This window comes from Papilio machaon, chromosome 2, assembly GCF_912999745.1.
Source record: "Papilio machaon chromosome 2, ilPapMach1.1, whole genome shotgun sequence".
In the NCBI taxonomy this organism is placed as follows: Eukaryota; Metazoa; Arthropoda; class Insecta; order Lepidoptera; family Papilionidae; genus Papilio; species Papilio machaon.
This window is the reverse complement of record NC_059987.1, coordinates 2,793,550-2,810,447: the sequence shown is the minus strand read 5'-3', so window position 1 is coordinate 2,810,447 and position 16,898 is coordinate 2,793,550. Positions and strand designations below refer to the sequence as shown.

The following is a 16,898-nucleotide window of genomic DNA, read 5'->3' as shown; positions in this document are numbered from 1 at the left end:
GAATGAAAGGGACGACAATAGAAACCCGCAGTAAAAAAATATACGCTTCATGAACTGAATCGGCTAATGTGATTTATATTTCGTGCGTGTATATTGATACGATGCCTTGTCAAATTTTTTACACTAGATGTCCAAGTCCAGTTACGAAATTGTTTTTTTATTACTAATTGTCTCTTATCATAGAAATATATCGATAGTAAATAGTGAAAGGAGTTTTTATAGTGCTTAAAAATCCAATAAACCATATTCAAAGAAACAAGGGATGGTTCGGGTTATTTGTGTTTATTGCATTCAAATATAATTCAATAGAAAAACTAGCTGTCGCCCGCGACTCCGTCCGCGCGCAGTTAAAAAAAAAACTAAATGGGGGGGGGGGGGTATGAAAAATAGATGTTGGCCGTTTCTCAGACCTACTCAATATGCTCAAAAAATTTCATGAGAATCGGTCAAGCCGTTTCGGAGGAGTTTAACCACAAACACCGCGACACAAGAATTTTATTATTCTAGAGATTATTAGACGTTCCTATTTCTAAATTGTGTACTTATGTCCAATGGACTTGTTCCTAGGACTCATCTCGCAAAAGGTATTTTTGTGATCGCGTTCTTGTTCTGTTTACATTTGTTCCTCTCGTACTTTGGCCGCCTCACTACGAAATTTACGATGCAAAGGATCGGATCGGAAATACGTTTGTATAAATTTATACAATTGTAATAATAGTACGTAGAATGTTGTTTTTGGATGAAGAAATTGATCTGACTTCACCTCGGTTGTAATTAGACCATGCAATATATAAATAAAGTATATATATAGGTAAATACATATTATACAATTGAGATGAATGATGGATACGTTTTGGATGTTTTGATAAAAGAACGACACAAAGGTCACGAGTCAGATGAAACATAGAAAGTAATATTCATGCTTATTCTATCCGGAAGAGTTATTTTCTAACTGGTATCAGCTCTACCGCTGATATATTTATTTGTGAAAGTAGAAACTATCGCTTCATAGATGTCAATGAATGCGTTAATTCATTCACATCCACATGCAATATTTTGATTAATTGTTGCACAATTCTATCAGGTAAAGGTATATTTTGGTATGAGCTGGTGTGAGAATATTAGAGCAATATTATGAAGTTAAAGTAAGATAGAGAGCTCTTATAAAACATCGCGGCTCGAAGATTATGCAAAGGTTTTGTATTCTCTCACCTGTTGTACCTACTGCATATAAATAGTGTATACCATAACATTAGCATATCGTGATCACACTTCAAATGTTCTTAAAAGTTCTACGGATTTAAATACAACGAAAAAGGAATACGAATTTTGTGTAAACGAGGCTATACTTTTTCACATTATAATTGAATTGAGCCGCATTTTCATTTCTCACATCTTTTAGATACAGTGACGAACGACGATTAAATAAGTTGCCAGTTTATGGATGTTTTGTGTTGCCAGCCCAAAAGTTTGGGTATACTTGTACCATAAATAGTAGGAAGCATTATCGGTAATACGATTAGGCAATTAGTGTCAGTGGGTTATTGTGCGCTGGCGCGATGCGAGGTCCCCCCACGGACGTCGGGCGTCGGGGCTCGTCGCTCGCAATGGCTCCGCTCGCGCTCTATCCGGAGTGAGGTATCGCTAGCTGATGATCGTGTTTATTTGCGGTGCGGGCGTGTGTAGTGCGGCGTGTGTGTGCGCGGGCCGGGCCACCCAGCGCGCGGCCACACGCGGCGCCCACCCACGCTGCAGGGCCGCTCCGCGCCGGCCCGCTGCCCGCTCCGCCTCCGCTGGCCGCTACCGATGGACATCGATACACCGATTGACGCTCGTGCCGGCCGACACTGACGTCCAGATTGAGAAGCGATTCATTTGAGACGCAATTGACGCGCCGCTCTCCGTGCCCTATGGACCGCAATATGCTGTCAAATTACATTTGTAATTGTTCTAACTGTGCCTTTTTAATTTGTTTCTCGTACAGATTGATGAAGAAGATAAAATCGCTAGCTATCTATTGGACAACATTAAAAAAGAGGTTATTTATGTGTCACTCATTTCAATATCCGGTTTTAAATCTTAGAAGATTAGTTAGTTCAATAATTTAAAGCTTAACGATGAAACAGAAGAGATAAAACATTCACAATGGTATTATGATAATCGAGCATCAAAGTTATTAAAGAGATAAGACATACTATGAATCCATTAAAGTTCGTTCAAGTCTTACATTACTTTCAATTGAAATCATTATTAGGCTTAAAAAGAAGTTAATGAACCTATTTAATCCATACAACATACACATAAAAAGTATCCGGCGTATAAATTTATAAATGTAGCGAGCAAACCGCGCTTGTTTCCACCTGGCGCGGGTCGCGTAATGTAACGAAGAGTCGCGCCGCGCCGCTGCCGAATTTGCCCGACGCCGGGCCGCATCTTCACTTATCGCGACAAAATCGCTACCTCGTCTACATAATCTACTCACATTATACGTCAATTAGCACGCCGTATCATTAACTTTATTACCCAACGATATACGTAAATAAATGTACATGTTACAGTGTTTTGTTTATATTTACAGTAATTAGCTATCGTACTAATGATTTATTTTTATGATTCGTATAGTTATAAATATTACTTTACAGCTATTGACGTCAAGTGATTTTGACAAAAAGTTGAGCGTAAGTTATGCAAGGTGTGATTTAATACTTAGCGCCGCATTTTTGCACCACTCACAATTTCAACACATTTTAAGTTAAGGTTACATTATAGCAGTGATTTCCGATGTGTTCCAGGGTACCTCCTCGGTCGATGAGAAGCCAGGGAAAACTAGGAGGGATGTACGATTGCGGGAAGTAAAGGTGAGGTTTCATTAGTTGAAAAAGAAATATGGTAGCAGGTTTCATCGACAGCAGCAAAATTTTCAAAGGGTCTACAAGTTTTGATATTTCTACTATAGAGTCCAAAGATCAGGACAACGATATACAAAAACGTATTATAAACAACTTAAATTTTACCTAAAAGTAACACTGAACAAGAGGATAGTACGAAGTTTTATTCTCGACATCCTGTATAAGATATTGGTGGGTCATTTGTTGTTAAAAGAAGAATGATCAAAACTTTCATGATATATTTGTGGTGATTAACATCTACAAGGAAGGTTGTTCTTTAACTAATTTGTGACATTTTAGTAAAACTTCACGACATAGTCTGTGACTGTTTGTGGAAGATTTTATTACAAATGGAAACAGTAACTTAGTTTTGTGGTTTTTTGGTGAAATAAATGATGCTGTAAAATTAATCGATGTTGTACAATGCTCTGTATTCAACTTTCAAATTATTCCCCACAAGCTTCGATAATTTTATCAAAGCTTTCTTGTTATTCATACTTTCGCTTACGACATTTTTCGTAGCCGATATATGTTAGAAATTTCCAATTAATCATTAGCTGTCAATCAAAGTTTTATTGACAAACACTATAAAAACGCTAATAATGCCCATAGATTTTAATAGGAAGTAATAAATAGCAAGAGAATTATATAAAGTATTATTACAAAATCTCTCAGAATCTTAGAGACATGCTCTTTCCTAATAGCGTATTAGGAACACAAAGATGGGCAAGAATATTTTAATCAAAGATTTAAAAAATACTACATAAAGTGCATATTCCTTTCATTGTAAACTAGCTTTTACCCGCGACTCCGTCCGCGCGGAATAAAAAAAAAAAAGAAAAGAAAACGGGGTAAAAATTATCCTATGTCCTATTCCTGGTTCTAAGCTACCTGCCCACCAATTTTCAGTCAAATCGATTCAGCCGTTCTTGAGTTATAAATGGTGTAACTAACACAACTTTCTTTTATATATATAGAAGATAAGCAATCTCATGGCAAATATAGTTTGAGTGTTAAATGTATATCGTTATTTCTCAATTTAGATTTCTTTGAATATGCCGACCTAATTCTTATACGAACGTTTCAATCCAGGTAGGAACCTACCCGGGAGAGACATCCTCATCCGATTTTTGACCGAGTTTGCCGACAGTTAATCGAGCCTGTCGCCGCCTAATCACCTTGTCTTCCCTAAAATTATACATTGTTGGTTCGAATTTTCTGGACAAAGAATAAGTGGCAGACGTGTTGCACTACGCAGAAGTCACAAGTTAGTTGCATAATTTATGTATTACCATTTTAATTTTAAAGCTTAACTAAATTAACGATTCTAATGAGAAAGAAATAAAAAATATTATAAAATTTATCCTAATCTACGATTTTTTTGTGAGTTAAGTCTTAATAATATCTTTGATAATATTTAAAATGTGATATTGCTACGTTTCATTCATGATGTCTCTCAGAGACATTACTCTGTTAGATATAAATGGTATTTTTTACCAACGCCGACTGCTACCGAGAAGTTTCGCGCCAGGCGAAAGGCCGCGGCGCGGCGTGCCTAATCACCAAGCCATCATTTTGCACCAACCATATAGAGACATTAACCCGGGCGGTCCCTTCAGACATGCAAACTATGTAATTTGTTGTGGATATCCGGTCGGTTGTTTAGGCGCTCTTTGATTTATCGCTCTATCTTCTGATAATTATTTTTTCCCCTTAAAAACTAATGCTCTTGCGTCTCGTTTGATTTCGATGTCGACAGCTTGCCTTATGCTTATCATTTATTCTACAGAATATTTTTGTAAGCATTCACTTTGAATATATCTTATCTATGAAATAAGAAAGTAACAAAATTCACTAGTCTAGTATGTTATTCTATAAACGTTTCAACTTGGTACATGCTTGCACAAACAAAATCACACACCTATTGCTAAAAGTAAACACACTGAAATTGATCTTGGAAGGGTCAAAGTTGAACACGCATAAATAACGTATTCAAGAATCGCACAAACGGTGTCGATATGCCTTTAAAATAATTTCTTTATATTACTTTCAGAATTCTTTAGGGCTGTCGATAAATAAAATGATAATTTTAATCGCTCACATTAATTGAAATGTGCCATTTTATCTTTTTGTAACCGTTTTGGTAGGCTTTCTTTTTGTAGTAGTTATAGGGCTTAGAATAACTACACAGAAGAATTTAAATTATTAGATCTGTCATAACTAAACCATAATTGTTTATAAATATCATAGTTAACCGTTTAAATAGCAACAAAAAATTTCTAGCAGTTAAGAAAATTGGTAACCCTAGCAAAGCATAAAGTTACTAAACACAAAGTGGCCGTTTAAAGCAATGATAGTTGATAATGGCGATATTTAACTAGCAATAAAGTTTAACGCGCGTCGACATTACATCAATTATCTTCGCTTTTACTTGTCGCGTAGTTATTGCTACGAAATTGTAGTGTTATGGTCGAATGCGAGTGTCGTACAATATATAATTACACGGCAACACTCACGGACTGTGTGTACTTCACTTAGCGCTCTTTATGACTAGAGTAAAGATTTGAACGTGATTGTAGAGGTATCATATAACGCTGCGTAAAATAATGTTTATAATTTTCTTTAACTTGATATTGTTAAGAATGTTCTATTTAAAGTATAGTTTAAACAAGAAATTACTTAGAATTCAATCATAAATTGTAATAAAGTTAGTTCATATAGGTAGTACAGTAGAAAGTTTATAAATCTATATATATATTAAAGAAAGTCGGTCGTGTTAGTTACACTATTTATAACTCAAGAACGGCTGAATCGATTTGACTGAAAATTGGTGGGCAAGTAGCTTAGAACCAGGAAACGGACATAGGATAATTTTTACCCCGTTTTCTATTTTTTATTCCGCGCGGACGGAGTCGCAGGTAAAAGCTAGTATAGAATGTTTTCAAAAAAGATGAATAGTAAATGACGCTCTTTGTACACAAGGTCACGTAATTCTTCGAAATCCCTAGATTTTAGTCGCTTAACCACTTACTTAGGATTTCGTACACAGCGCGCATCTCCGACATTTTGTTCTTTCAACGCTCTGACGACTCGCTCGCAACCATTTTGTTAAGATCGGCGTGCAAGTCGTCGTGATTTTCAAGATGACGGAGCACATCTATATAGTGGACATGTAGTCGCTATGCCTATACTGACCGAATACGCGACACGTCGACGATTCAACGTTGTGTATATGGAGTGCGCGCAACGAGATACTCGCGACGCAAGGATACAGTATTATTATCCTAAGATTTACGTTGCTTTATGTACGAAGTACCCATGCAAGTAGACAAAGTTACTTTTTAGCTTGATATCTATAACCCCACATGTGATGTGGCAGTGAGTTACAGAATGAAGTCATTACGTGAACATTCCGTGGGTATTATTTAATTAATGCGTGGTTGGAACTAGACAATGGTTCGATTGTTCCGCCGAGTGGGTTCTATGGAGGCACCATGTCACGCACACTTACAAATTTTAAATAGAAAAAAATAGGAACCTTCCATTTTGTATTTAAAAATAAATCTGTAACTACGACTAGTCTTCGACTCGCTGATACTTCACCTATAATATCTGAATATGTATTACAATGGTACACTAGATATATATAAAAAACAATTTAAAAGTCAGGATAAGAAATGAAATGAAATGAAATGTCTGTTGCAGTCAAAGGATGAAGCAGCGTCTGAAAAATTTGTTTACTTAATCGGTACCATGTAGTTGTTTTTGTTTAATCAGGAAGTCTTAAAATTATTCATTTGAAAAAACATTTTCACTATAATTTATCTTGATTTTTTTTAATTACACAATTTTCAAAAATTAGTTTAAATTGTTAATTTAAGTTAACAATATCTAATATATTTTACAGTGTAATTTAAAATAGATATTAATATTATCATGTGGAGTTCTTTCTAGTGTTAACGCTACAGAGGACGAGGTCACGTCACGTGTCTATGGTGGCGGGGTAGCCATCTTGCGCGGCTTTTTGTTGCGAGGACCACCCAGCTCGACTCGCTACATTATTTTTATTGTACAATAAACAAATTTATTGCTTCATATATGGATATTTATGTTTTTATTTATAAGGGCTTTTTGTTACCAACAGAAGAGATTTTAGTAACCTTTCGCGGTGTTTGCGTTTAAAGTTATGACCGCGGTCGCGAGAGCCTGTCAGAAAGGTATAAGCTCTCTTACGACATTTTTTTATCTACGCTTTGTAAGCGTACCAAAATGTTGTCGTGATGAATGATTAATGTGAAATGAATTTGTACTTTAAGAGGATTTGTATGAGCCGGAAGTTTTGTATTCTAAGCTATCTAATAAACGTCGACAGTCATGTGAGTGACCAAATCGAACTCAAGACAGTTGAAAGTTCTGCGTTCTTTTCCCTTAAGAGATTACAACAAAAACTAAGTCTCTAAAAACTTTGCACTATCGTCTACATGTCTGTATTTCCATATAGTAGATTTACAAAGTCCCATAATAGCTCTTAACATGTGCAATGTGTACATCACTATCTTAATAACGTTGAAGTATTTAATCTAAGACTATAATTAAAAGGGTGCAGCAGGCATCGATAAAAATTATCTTACTCTAACCATACCCCTTAGATGGACTTGGGAGATTATTTATTTATTTCAATTACTAGTACTACATGTGTGGTTGTCGTAAAGTCGCGTAAACTTGCATGAAGGTACATACTCATTACCATAATGCAAACCTAAGTAGTTACGCATGTAAATTTTAAGTCCACGGCGTACCGGTTATGTTTGTTATCTTGCTATTAATTAAGTTCTTAACAGAAACTTGTGTGCATCAGGAATAAAGAACCTGCCCCGTTATTATGTTAAGGATGCTTTTCGATATAGACTACACAATTTCATTATTTTGAGGATAGAAAAATACATATATTTAGATACGACAGCTCGCTCTATTGATTAGAACATAAACCTCTACCGTAAGCGCAATGTTGGTCTGTTTCACACAAGAGAATATTCACACTAAGGTTATGAAAAAATACCGACCTCCTGTATCCCATGTTAATATTGATGTATGTTCAGATACAAATTGATGTGACTGTCCTCGTAAAATAAATTTACGACACAGACACAGTCATTGATAGTTATAATGCCATCATAAAATAGATTAAATGTGAAATAATTGAGTTTCAAAAAATCTAAAATAAAACATCCTATCCCTTATCCCACATTATATGTCAAGGATGCTCTCCTTTCTTGATCGTAGCAAATGTATTGAATTATAAGGACATTTAGATGCATGTTCATGGTTGAGGCCGGCGACTCATAGAGACGTCAGAGAGACCACCCACGGCGGCGCCGCTACCAGCCGTGCCAACCGTGCCATTACGATCTACTCAGAAATCAATCGTAATATAAGAGCCGCTTCTCAATCGGCCCCTCTTGATCAACCCGACACAGAGATCGATATGGGTTCAAACCATGCCACATAAAGACTTATAAAGTCGATATTAATTTTTTATCTCTACGAGTACGTACAACCTCCGAAGCTATAAGTCGAATTAAAACAACAATTTCGTAATGAAAATGGACGGGCGGCGTTGGCGTTTTTTGATGGTTCACATTAAATGTTATAGCTTCCTTTATTAATTGGCTTACTTGGCTTTGAACCTGTTCCCGGCTCGTTCAGTTAAACGAAATTTACAACATAGTACAGGGACTTGTCCACCCAATCTGTACGTGGCCATTACACGGTCGATGTGGGCTTTAACTGCGACAACGCCGAGCTGCAAATTAACGTATATTTAATACCGGCACATTTGTTACTTTAAAACGCATCGAGACAATCTATACGAATTGCTGTCGTAAAATTTTATTTTTGTTTTAAATTCAATCTTAATTGCTTCTTAGCTATGTAAGATATGACAACGCTCGAAGGTAGACATGTTTGTTTGGTAACCCCCGTATACTAAATCTCATCGGAAGAATGTTATACTAAATTAATTTAAGCTATTAACAGCGTATTGATCAGTCAAATAATCGAATTCTGTAGACTTTAAGTAAAAATGGTTCTCTACTTGAAATATATATTTTTAACTGTTTTCAAAATTTCAAGGAATAATTAATATATGTAGGTTAGATACAATCATTTGAGCCAAATTGACATTGGCGATTAAATATTCGTAGATTAACTTCCGAATAATTTGTTTATATCACATTCATTTAATAAATTAGCCGGCAACACCAGAATAAATTAAAATCTTACTAATAAGATTTGACGTTTCAATTTTAAATGCTGTGGTCGTAATTATCATAATATTTGCGTTTTGTGGTAAAATGAATTAGACAAGAGCGATCTGTATCTAAGTCGTGGAGCACACTGCACTGCGCTTGCGCCGACCGACTCTTTACGTAATACCATTCTGGCCAACAATTTGTTTAATTTTGTTTATCGTATCTCCCTAACTCGGCAATTTATCCAATTAGAGGGCTGGCTCGAGGCGACCACCCACGTCGAGTCGGTCGGCTATTAAAATCAAATTATAAACTATTTTACTTATGTTTATATTCGGCTGCGGAATGAACAGATTTAAAATGCTATCCGTGCAATGTAAACTTATCTTTATACTTGTGTTGTAAAGTAATTGACTGTCAGTTTTATATTTAGTATGCTGGTTAGTTTTATTGCGTAATTAAATTAGATTCCATCTACTATTAGAAATAGACGTAAAATGCCTCTGCATTTCCAATTACAATAAGAAAAACCTAATTACAATAAAAACAGGTGACAATTATTATCTAACTAATATTTTCCAACTTTACTCTTTTTTAAATAACGTGAATGAGAAGGTTAATTGATTTCAAGTATTATAAGTAATAAAGATTTTACACATAATATAATATTTCTAAGGGTAATAAATATTTCTTTGACACTATTGTTTTTAGTATTAAAAAGAAAACAAATCGTAACATATATATAGAGTAATAATGCTGGACAATAGTTTTATATGCAATGAAGGCACTTAAAGGCAAATTAAAATTTTTATACATTGAACGTGGGTAAAGTGACAACGAGTTTGAAATCGGAACAATTTTATTGCAGCAGTCCATTAATATTTAACGGGCATACACGGCGTTAACTGACTTCAGGCAGAAGTATGTGCATAACAATATGTATAACTGTCACCTGAAAATTGTAAAGACTTGGCAAATTGCATATCGAACAAAATCATTCAAAAACTTATTAGTCCAGTCATTTAAGCTTAAATTCGGTAAGAATCTCGGAATTCGAGATACCCAGCTGTAAGTCTGTAAATACTTGTATATTGACACCCTAAAAGTTTTCTCAAAACCTACATATGGTAGGGTGTAAGCAACCATTAAATTTCAAGGTCAAAGGTCACAAAAAACGGTTTTTCGCGCTTTTTTTGGAAATATCTCATTTCCTATGGGTTTTTTGCTATTTGTATTTCTTATCAATATTGTAGAATACAAAATTCTCTACAAATTTTGTTTAAGAATTTTTTTTATACGGTGAACCGTTTTCGAGATAGAGGGCGGAGATTGCGCGGTCACAGCATCACTTCAGCCTCCGGTCGAAAACGCGCCATATAGTTGATGAACTATCAATAAATCAATTATTATAAACATTTGTCAAATTAATTAATTACTGACAAATTTGGATGAACTAGCTGCAGCATTTGAGGAAGAAAATTGTTCGGCCCAGAAATTATTAGAGAGTGGAACTCAAACCTTATTGGCAGTCTATAATGCTCCGAAATCTGTGAAAAGTCTCGATCATCTTCGTTACATGCATTACGTCAAGTCTACAAAACTTAATAAACCTTAATAAACCAGCTTTCAAATATTCCACCAACAAGTGCAGCTGCTCACAACATTTCAACCGTGTATATTATCAAGTTCAAACTTGGTTAGGACATGATTTGGAACCCCAGGTATGGGGTTGGGCAATACGAAACGATTTTCTGGAGCCTATCATGACAATTTTACCACCTGATCCAGAAGATTTGCTAAATACAATTTTCTGCAACTGCAAGAGTGGCTGTGGTTCGCGATGCGGATGCAGGAAAGCTTGTCTCAATGCTCTACCATATCAGAGCGACATATAATTCCTATATTTTCATTAACAATTCTGCAATTACATGGGCAGGTAAGTGTTGTTAAATAAATTAATACTGAATAAAAAGTGTATAAGTTAGGAAAAAAATGATAAAGTAGAATATAATAGTTAATAAAAAATTGACAAATATTTATAATAATTGATTTATTGATAGTTCATCAACTATATGGCGCGTTTTCGACCGGAGGCTGAATTGATGCTGTGACCTCGCGCTCTCCGCCCTCTATCTCGAAAACGGTTCACCGTATAATAAAATTTTTGAAACAAAACTTGTAGAGAATTTTGTATTCTACAATATTGATAAGAAATACAAATAGCAAAAAACTCATAGGAAATGAGATATTTCCAAAAAAAGCGTAAAAAGCCGATTTTTGGGACCTTTGACCTTGAAATTTAATAGTTGCTTACACCCTACCATATGTAGGTTTTGAGACAACTTTTAGGGTGTCAATATACAAGTATTTACAGACTTACAGCTGGGTATCTCGAATTCCGAGGTGAACTTACTAAAATGACTGGACTATATGTCATATAATAAATAATTAGGCAAATTGTGATATTTCATTAGTTATATAGTTGGGCTGTTAGACCCTTCGAATGTAAGGAAACGTACATCTTCGAAACTAATATTGTATACATGCGTTGAATCGCCGATGCGAGTCGTCTATTCGGTTAGTACAGGCATAAAGACCCACCCAGACTTTTCTTCTCACGATGGCCCTGACAAACAGGTAGCGAGCGACTTTGGTGACGAAAGAACAAATTGTCGCCAACGCGTGTGCCGCCTGTGTATAAACCTTTATGATATTGAATTGTTAAGTCGCTTACCAACTAAAACCACTAGGTTTCGAAGATTTACGTTTCCTTATGTACGAAGGGCTTTATCTGCCCAACAGTCCTCGATTCTTTTTTTTGTATAGAAAATGACAGCCAATGGACCTTTACAAAGTGTCGAAATAAACAATGTCAATGTATGAACGAATTCGTTCGATATGCAAGTTATTGAGTACTTATGATTTACCGTGACAAATTACAAACTAGCGGCGTACACGATTTGCTGGTGACATATGTACCTACTATACACGCAATTGATTTATGTGATCCGCCAACTTGCTAACGCGTTTATGATCAGAAAACAAGCATCTTTAACGTCCTCAATACGAAGGATCCCACTTTATAGCCCTCGCAGACCTCGCATTAAACACATCGCGGTTTTCTGTTCTTATTTGTGCACCATTTTCATTTTGATTTCGTCAACTTGTACTTTTTCAAGTTAGATAATAATGTTAATAACCAAAGTTAGGATAATTACTTTTTAAGTCAAAATGGCTGATGTCACACAATTCTTTATTGATCTGCATTTTTATGAAAATGAAGGTATTATCTTTTTCCTCAAGATACTGCTTTCGATCGACACACACGAACATAAAATGTACATCTCTAATATTGTTTAAGTAAAACTTTAAATAGTTCAAGACTTTTTTTTCTTTGATGAAACAGTTATTTTAAAAAAGCATTGTCACCTTTCAGTCCGATATAGTTCTAAAAGTCCTAGGCCGTCAGATATAAAAGTATATGTGTGATCGGTATTCATTACCTGGGGCGTATCTATTTTACAATGATAATCAAAATGTACGTCGCCATTTGCGTCACTTGCGGGACAACGCATGTATGCTGATGAGCAACTATGCTGATGTTAATTCTAGGACTTTAAACGTATCTAGAACTGTTCGAATCACTAATTTCTTCATTGAAAGTTAATCAATCATTTATATTGCTTAAAAATAGTATTGTCCATTCTATTCGTTGCAAGTCTATGGTTAATGTCTGCTGGGTAAAATTCTAGACAGCTCGGCACAGCGTTCGTCGTAAATTCGTCAATGTCGCGCCTGTCACGGCAGTCGTTCACGAATTATATTAAACAGACTCCAATTACTGATCGGAATGGCAAAACATCGTATTTCGATATTAAATGTTTTAATCATTGCGGCATACGGACGCCAAATTTGACTGATTAGTAAACAGCACGCAACATTTTATGGGTTTCTTCAAAAGACAGGGAAATTTATACGAAAAGTTGACGTTTGAAGTTTGCCGTATGGACGATTGGTCTTGCGGCTTGCAAATATACGAGCATATCTCTAAATTCTGTAAACACAATGCTTAACTTAAAAATCATAATATGCTCTTATAAAAAATAAAGAAAGAAAAATCTCATATTCATCTAAAACTATGTCATTGTGATTTCTCGTACGTAGTTTTTATTATATTGATATTAAAATTCAACAAATTTGCTGTCAACTTTTGTGTAAAGATAATAACGTTTTGTTAAGAAAAAACCACAGTTATAAAATACATCCTATCTATTTCATGGTGTATTTGCTGTATTTCTGCTATTTCAACCATCTTTGAATCCGTTACCCTTTTAAAATCAAACTAACAGTTACAATGATTCATAAAAATCGGTCCCCCGACTTTAGACAAAGAAAATTTCATATTTTTAACCTTATCTTACTTAATATTATAAATGCGAAAGTTTAGTTGGATAGATGCATAGATGTGTGCTTGAAGGTATCTCCGGAACGGCTCAAGAAATCTTAATGAAATTTGGCACAGATGTAGAACATAGTCTGGAAGAACACATAGGTTACGTATTAAGTTTTTTTTTAATTCCGCGCGTACAGTGATATTTAAGATATTTTTATATTAACTTGTAGCACCGTATTGGTTTAGGTAAACATATGACTTTCAATCAGATAGCATCCTTGTTTTATCGACGCTGATGTAAATGAAAGAGCCTATATTCAGCACTGATACAATTATTATTATTATTCAAAACTGGAAGCGAGAGTCCAAAGGACGACAATTTTTCTCGCTTATATAGCTTTCTTGGAAATAGTTCTCGCTTATCCAGGATCGACTGTATTCAACGATTGTTGCTAATACATATGTATATGTATTCATTCCAAATGTATACTTACTAGCTACTTGGTACTTGTAATGTAGGAATAGGATATTTTTAATTTGTTGTAGAAAAACAAAACATACGTTGAGTACATTGTGTTTAAGGAATTTTTTTTTAAATAGAATATAGCCAGAGTCGGTACTATACTAATAAGGCAAGTAGTATAGTACTGATCTGGCTTTGTTAATTTCCTTACCCGACAGTTTAGACCTCTAGACTAGGTAAAGTTTTTCGCGCGTTTACACCTCAGTCCGTCGGGTTATTTGATTATTTAATTACTTTAATGAGTTTATTCAATAAAAAAAACATAAAGCCAATAACAAGAAGTGAATAACATGGTAGTCGTTTTGGTAACAACACTTTTATAGGCTGTGCGTTGCAAAAACAATAACTTATTAATTCTAACTGAACCTTTTCGGATAACCAAATCCAAAAATTGTCGACACGCGATGAATAATGAATGTATTGCATAAATTTATTGATCATAAAATGGGAATCAAATTTAGCTCCAAAAATGTTAATACCTACTAACCGCAGTCAACAAATGGTCATCAAATCAAATTAAAAATTCTTCCAAGGTATTCATTTTTTATTAACACATAAATTACAAGAGCGACAGTGACAATGGCGATGGAAAACCTCGTATTGCAGTGGTAAGAAAGGTACACTTAATACCAAAGTTCTGGGTTCATTTTTAACCAAGAAATGTCAATACTCAAATATAAAACTCAAAATAAACAACTTTTTAAATCAAATTATTTCGTATTTTGATTGTTTGCCATAAAAATTAAGATTATATAGCTATTAGCAACTATGCCTAAAGACTTCTAAAGAAACTTAGGATTTAATCGTTACTAATATTATAAACGCGAATGTTTGGATGTATGCATGTATGGATGGATGTTTGGTAGAACATGCAGAACGGCTCAACTGATCTCGATGACATTTGGCATGATGTAGAATATAGTTTGTAAGAACACATAGCTTGCTAATTAAGTTTTTTTTCTAGTGCTAAATAAAAGGATCATGTTAACTATGACTGCTGTATTGTGGTCTTGCCAACGATAATTATCTCTAGAACGATTTAGTTAATAGATTGAGAGCTTATTTTCAGCCTTTCTTATTTAGCACATTTAAAAACTTCTAAACTGTTTTCCAGAACGGTTTTTCATCTATAGAAAGCTACATTCTAAGTAGCGCATAGCGTATTCACACGCATGCGCTATATTAAAATTCACCCTGCCGAAGTCTGGTACGGACAGATAATCTCAATTAAAATAAATTACAATACAATGAGATTCTGAAGAATAATTTGATTACAATTATATCAAATGAAAGACGTAAAACCATAGCTAATAGATATCCATAAAGATGGACTTCAAAGTTTTATTTAAGATAGTATTTCTTTTTTTTTGGTTTACCACCACTAAAACACCTATTCGGTACATTAATGTCTATAATTTATAATTGAAACGTACCTTTGTGGTCTCAATCAGGTATATCCCACACGGCGTTCGTAGAAGATCTATAGAAGGACTCCCCGCTGAGTTTTCGACCGAAGTGTCAATATGTCTTACCACCCTGGATGCATACCATGCCTAAAACAAGAATTGATAATTTTACACTTTAACTTATAAGCCGTAAGATTTATATTTGCTTGTGTGATATTTCAGTTGTCAGGGGATATTTGCGGTGCCTAATATCAGAAGATAGATCTATCCAAAGTATTGATGACTTTTTTGGGTATATAAAATGATTTCAATAGAATCATTTACACCTCCAGGACTTCTCGGAAGGTGAAGCTTCAGTGAAACAGAGTTGTCGTCGAGTGTTCTTCAACAAACTAATCCATTGTAATATTGTTCAAAATAAGGTCTTAGCGATTCAATTGTTGTAACTGACTTATCAATCAAGGATTACTATAAAAATGCATTCCACAACATGACGTCATGAACGCAAAAAAATATAAATAATTATATTATAATAAAATATATAGGTAGGGCTGGTTTAAGTAGTAATGTGATTTTTGTAATTGAGCTGTAATTATTAATTTGTTCGGTTAATAGATAAAATTAGTTAATAAAAATAACTAATATTTTGCTACTATTTAATTACACACTGATTCGTTCATAGCCGTCAACCTTAATATTTAGGAAAACTTATATAGCCATAATGGCTTCTGCTTGTCTTTCTTTGCCAAACCCTCAGTTAATCGGTTACATCTTAAAAGATGAGTTGGTACACTCGATCTTTCGGCCCCGTAGTACAATTTTCATAGGCGTATATTTTGTGTAGTGGTTAAGGACTTGGCGGCATTTTCTCGGCACGCCCGCTAAATAAATTCATTAGTTAAATCACCGTCGGCGGCTTTTAATGTCGGTAACTTCAAAGAGCCCGCTCGCCGCCCCGCCGGGGGCGCTTTCGTTCGAGTTTTTACTCAGAAAACTCTGTAAACAAAATGATACGGCGCGTCCGAATGTTTGATCCGCCTTTATTATCTGTATACAGAGATAATGTTTAACTAGTAAACGGCCTCTCTTTGTGGTAATTGTGCGGATGTAATAACTTTAAGTTCACGACCAAACACAGCTCCGAGGAATCTTAAAATACTGACTACTTAAATTTTATCAGGCCTGCGAATGGCTTCTCAGACAAACATTGCAGGAACATTTAATATTGGTACTTACCTAGCCGTGTGTTTGAATTTTTACTGCGTTCTGACAATTTACAACGATTTGTCAAGGCAATGCGTAACCCATATGTAACCGGTGGCAATCATTGCGAGCTGTTTCATTCAATGTTTTTATTTTACCGCGCCGCATGCCCTCCTCTCAACATTAGAGCGAGACGGCAACATAACGTGTGTGGTCCTCCGAGCGAGTCGTCGG

At 35.0% G+C, this 16,898-nt stretch overlaps 1 long non-coding RNA gene across 2 annotated transcripts in view; it reads right to left on the bottom strand.

Moving 5' to 3' along the window:
* Positions 1-16,879, bottom strand: part of LOC123722165 — a 33,739-nt gene extending 16,860 nt beyond the window's left edge. The window contains exons 1-2 of one of the 2 annotated variants that reach the window (XR_006756441.1): positions 16,698-16,879; positions 15,489-15,608 (exon numbers count right to left, since the gene is read on the bottom strand). This is a non-coding gene — a long non-coding RNA (uncharacterized LOC123722165). The remainder of the gene's footprint in view (positions 1-15,488; positions 15,609-16,697) is intronic. The other variant, XR_006756439.1, reaches the window with a different exon arrangement.
* Positions 16,880-16,898: the final 19 nt, after the last annotated feature.